The 5,671-nt window shown below is 32.2% G+C and overlaps 1 long non-coding RNA gene across 1 annotated transcript; it reads right to left on the minus strand.

The window, feature by feature from the left end:
* Positions 1 to 155: 155 nt before the first annotated feature.
* Positions 156 to 3,663, minus strand: LOC141350596 (uncharacterized). Its single transcript, XR_012358695.1, has 3 exons — positions 3,521 to 3,663; positions 3,188 to 3,334; positions 156 to 306 (listed from the first exon to the last, which is right to left on the minus strand). It is a non-coding gene; the product is annotated as an uncharacterized lncRNA (long non-coding RNA).
* Positions 3,664 to 5,671: the final 2,008 nt, after the last annotated feature.

Below are 5,671 nucleotides of genomic sequence, written 5' to 3' on the forward strand. Positions count from 1 at the left end.
TAGAAAATAAGTTTGCTTTTCGTATCTCGAAAACATTTAGCACACTAAAGCAAATCACAAAGGTTTTATGTAGGAGAATGAGAAAAAATTGATTAAAGGATTTTTTAAATTTTGCGAATGACTTTAAAAAGGGTTTGGAGCTTCAGCTGTCAATCATACCTGTGCATGGGTTACTGATGTTTATAGGGAGGTTCGGGTCTGTTACTTGATATCCACTCTTACACATGCAATTGTAACTCCCAGCAGTGTTGTTGCAGATTGAGTTTGGATCACAGACCGCAGGACTCTTAGCACATTCATTCACATCTTTATTACAACAAAGACAAAACATTAGAAAATAAGTTTGATTTTCGTATCTCGAAAACATTCAGCACACTAAAGCAAATCACACAGGATTTTATGTAGGAAATGAGAAAAATGGATTAAAGGATTTTTCAAATTTCGCTGAATGACTTTAAAAATGGTTTAGAGCGTTAGCTGTCAAACGTTTAAAACACACTGAAACGTACAATATCGACGTTTTGACAGGACTAATATGTAAATTATTTACGTATTTACAGCTTCACAAACGTACAAATTTGTACGTAAGTTATTCCTTGTCATAAATATTAAAATCGAGGGTCATTGGCATTTCTTACTCAAAAAATGACATGTTTTCAGTCATATTTTCTGACTTATTTATTAAAGACAGTTTACCCATTTACCTAATGAAATGATTATGATATTCAGAGAAATATAAATGTTAGGGCTGTCAAAATTAACGCGTTAATAACGCGTTAACGCAAATTCATTTTAACGCCACTAATTTTATTAACGGAGATTAACGCAACGCGCAATTTCTGTTTGACCCTTGGTCCAGCCCATAGTTGAATGAACAGAGACGCAGACAAATGTGACTCTCTCTAAATGAGTAAAAGGTTTTCATAAAAATAAGAACATTAAGCAAATCGTCTACCAAATCCAATGCTCTAAATGCTCGTTGGACATCTGATATGATCTTTATTTATACGTCTGAGAGGTGTAACGTTACCGTCCTCCTAATGCTTAATCTAATACAAAAATGCGTCTCAATTCATTTTGGTTTCGCTTTTATGCATGACTTAGAAAATAGACTGCAGGACTTGCTTGATGTTAAAAGAGTCATTAAGAGAGATAAAGTTCGGTACCTGATTAATGTTAAAGAGTTATTAAGAGCGACAAGACTCAAAAGCGATCCCCTCACGCTGACTGACTGATATCTGAAGCGCGTGCACACAGACGCGCGAGTGCGCGACCCGGATATATAGACATCTACACAAAATTACAGTTTTACAAATATCTGTTTTGATAAGAATTCACGCAGGTAGGCTCTATAATCTGTTATGTTTTAAGTAAATGTTTGGTTAACTGTTGGGTAAAACTATCTGATGTGTAACATTATATTAGATCACTTAGATTTTAAGCAGTCTGTCTCAATGTCAATCAAACAAAAGGAAAAAAAGTTGAACATACATTGATGATGTTTTTGCTTTGTGTGTGCTAAATCTATTAGTTTTACCAGTGATTTTAAGGTATTGATGTGGTAATATAATGTATGGATGTGGAAATGTTTGTGGTAATTTGACTCTTTCAACTTCAAACACGTGTAGTTCTGTCATATTTTGTTATATTTCAACAAATCATGCATTGTTCTATGTTTTAATAGAGAATGTCAAAATATGAACAACTATTTTTTTTTTAAATTTGCTAATTCCGACTCAATTTGCCAGCACATGTCACAAATGATGCAGCAGCAAACAAAAATGGAGAAAGAAAAATCTTCTGAAAGGAAAATTCATATACAAAACAATGGCTGGTGATTCTGTTAAAATGTAAACAGGCTGTTGTTAACATACATTTGCATAAAGCATCTATATATGTATATATGATTAGAATATTAAAAACCTGAAAAGTGTTAAATTAGGGTAAATTTAGAATGGATAAAAATGTGCGATTAATTTGCGATTAATCGCAGTTAACTCATGAAATCATGCGATTAATCTAGATTAATTTTTTTAATCTATTGACAGCCCTAATATATATATATATATAATCACAATATTTAACATTTTAAAACTTTAAATGAATAGCATTTCTGTATTTATATTTAGTTTGTTTGCCATGACACACAAAAACGCGTTTTCTCCTGCTGTCTTCTATGCAATACGTTATTATTACTACTAAGCAATAATTACAACAAAATACAACATAAATTCACAAAAGATGTTACTTTTATTCATTTGTTGTAATCGACATCTTTAAAATTGATATGATTGCGAGGAACAGATTTAAATTCAGCCCTTTATCCAGCGATCATGATCCGAGTTCTCATCAGAAACCTTAAAGTCGGATCGCGCGTTCGTTAATGTGAATTCAAATATCCCGCCTCAAGAAGCTTTACGACACATTACTTTACGGCAGTGATATCAAAAGCTCATTGGCTCTTTGAGTGCCACGTGACATATTTGCGTCATTTCCATTTACGATGGTGTACGTTTGAAATTAAAAAAGCGCACCGTGACAGAGGGAATCCGGATCAACGCTGATCAAACTCTTGAATTAATAACTTGAATACTTCTCTTTACTTTACTTCATATACTCCAGAGAGGACCTTGGCTGTAGCACATCGTCATTTTAACTACTTTTGGTATTGATTTTAATATATTCGCAATAAATAAGTGGTTGTGATTACACTTAGTTGTCTGTCTCTTATGATTTTTTAAACAGTAGCCTAACGTTAAATTATTTTAATAAACTGTTTTGCGTAGGACTGTAGCACCTTAAAATATCTTTTGAATGCTATATTGTTACTAATATTTTCCTAAACATATCTGTCCGTTACGTTGCATAATATAAAAAGAATACATTACGTATTTAAACATTTTGTATAAAAAGAGTTTGGGTTTAGGGTAAGGTTTGGGGTAGGGTTAAGGTTGTAAATTATCACTAAAATGGTTAAAAGGAAATTATACAGCAATCTTTATGGAATGAAAGATACGTAAATGTTTTACGTTTTTTAGCTGTCAAAAGATAATAATGCTACGTTTAAATGTTGTAATACACTGTATGTTTTAGCATCTATTTAAACGTACAAAAAATAAGTTTTGTCTTTTTAAATTTACGTGTAAATACTACGTATTAACAGTAAGACCAGGCTGGTCAATCATACCTATGCATGGGTTACTGATGTTAATAGGGAGGTTTGGGTCTGTTACTTGATATCCACTCTTACACCAACAATTGTAACTCCCAGCAGTGTTGATGCAGTTTGAGTTTTGACCACAGACCGCAGGAATCTTAGCACATTCATTCACATCTTCATTACAACAAAGACAAAACATTAGAAAATAAGTTTGCTTTTCGTATCTCGAAAACATTCAGCACACTAAAGCAAATCACAAAGGTTTTATGTAGGAGAATGAGAAAAAAATTGATTAAAGGATTTTTTAAATTTTGCTGAATGACTTTAAAAAGGGTTTGGAGCTTTAGCTGTCAATCATACCTATGCATGGGTTACTGATGTTTATAGGGAGGTTCGGGTTTGTTACTTGATATCCAGTCTTACACAAGCAATTGTAACTCCCATCAGTGTTGTTGCAGATTGAGTTTGGATCACAGACCGCAGGAATCTTAGCACATTCATTCACATCTTCATTACAACAAAGACAAAACATTAGAAAATAAGTTTGCTTTTCGTATCTCGAAAACATTCAGCACACTAAAGCAAATCACAAAGGTTTTATGTAGGAGAATGAGAAAAAAATTGATTAAAGGATTTTTTAAATTTTGCTGAATGACTTTAAAAAGGGTTTGGAGCTTTAGCTGTCAATCATACCTATGCATGGGTTACTGATGTTTATAGGGAGGTTCGGGTCTGTTACTTGATATCCAGTCTTACACAAGCAATTGTAACTCCCATCAGTGTTGTTGCAGATTGAGTTTGGATCACAGACCGCAGGAATCTTAGCACATTCATTCACATCTTCTTTACAAAAAAGACAAAACATTAAAAAACTGTTATTTTAGTATCTCTAAAATCATGGTGCTCGCAAAATCTGTTTGAGAAATCAATTTTTCCATTATTTGTTTATCTCTTGTACTGTTTGTTTATTTTAATACCCTCTGTATTTAGTTTGTTGTGTGTGTTTTTTATTTTTCTCTGAAAAAGTTATCTAATTTTGTGTTTTCTGTGACACTGACACGTTTTTGCGAGAACATGTCACGTATTTCTGTGTACGTGTCACTGTCACGTATTTGTTACTCAACAGTTTTGTCCTATTTTCAAACCATTGGTTAACAAAATTACGTGACTAGGTATGTCATTTCATGATACATGGTTGTATAACCACAGATGTTATCTTAGCTAGTACACACAACAACTACATAACAATTATACACAATTCATAAGTATATCAACAACAGATGAATAGCACTGTTATCAGTGCAATTTTTAGCTAAAAGTAGTGGTAATGCAGATACAGGGTAGCAGTGTAGAAGTTGGCGTGCTTTCCAGTGAGGCTAATGCTGTAAACACTGACACACAACAGTGGTGGCTAGAAGTTCTGTCCTCCCGTCTTTAAAAATATACTTCCATATGTTTTTAATGTCATTATGGTATTAAGTGTGGAGCATAATTTCTATGTAAAGTAAACATGTATCAACAAAATTAGCTTTGTTATTTTGGCTATTTTATTTTGGCAACCAACGTTCCTGAATATCATATAGAGCTCTATGACTGGTGGAAGTAGTCCAGCATCCTGAGATTTCACCGGAAATTCATCAAGCGCCGCCGTGCATAAAGTCCAATAGGCGACTAAAATGCAGTGGTAAGATCTTTTAACCTAAAGTGAATTAAATGTTTATATATTTGTCATGTCGTTTTACCTCAGAGTCTAACATTATTCTAGCAATTTCTTCTTTTTCTTTCTTCATTTAGTAAGTTAACTTAAAAAGGTGACGTGAGAAGGAAAATATATTTTAGTCATTTCCATGAAGAGTATAAGATATGAGAAGCTTTTGATTGTTGTAAAAACGGAGAGCTAAGCGTGGCTAAAGTTAAACTGATCTGTTAACCTAAAGTAATTAAAATGCCCTTTCTGTTTTACATTTCCTTTTACCTCATTATAACATCTAGCGATTTCTTATTTATCTTTCTTCATTTAGTGAGTGAGTGATTTCCATCCATATGAAGAAATTGTGTTAGAAGCTTTTGATTGTTGTAAATTTTAATAACGGAAAGGCGGCTAAACTGCTGTAGTAAGATCTGTTTACCTAAAGTGAGTTTAATAATATTCCTTTTTAATAAATTTCTGTTGTTCTGTTGTTATATAAATACAATGTGTGATGTGTTGAAGTATTTTTATTAAAAAAATAACCTGTTATAATACATTAATATAATATTTCAGTAATAGAATAACTGAATTTTTCTAACATTAGGGGAATGTTAAACTGACCTAAAAATAACATTCTATTTTCTTAAAGAAAACTTGCTAACCAAAAAAAAAAAAAAACCTGTTATAATACATTAATATAATATTTCAGTAATAGAATAACTGAATTTTTCTAACATTAGGGGAATGTTAAACTGACCTAAAAATAACATTCTATTTTCTTAAAGGAAACTTGCTAACCAAAAAAAAAAAAAACTGGAAAA

This window comes from Misgurnus anguillicaudatus, chromosome 18 (assembly GCF_027580225.2).
Source record: "Misgurnus anguillicaudatus chromosome 18, ASM2758022v2, whole genome shotgun sequence".
Lineage (NCBI taxonomy): Eukaryota > Metazoa > Chordata > Actinopteri > Cypriniformes > Cobitidae > Misgurnus > Misgurnus anguillicaudatus.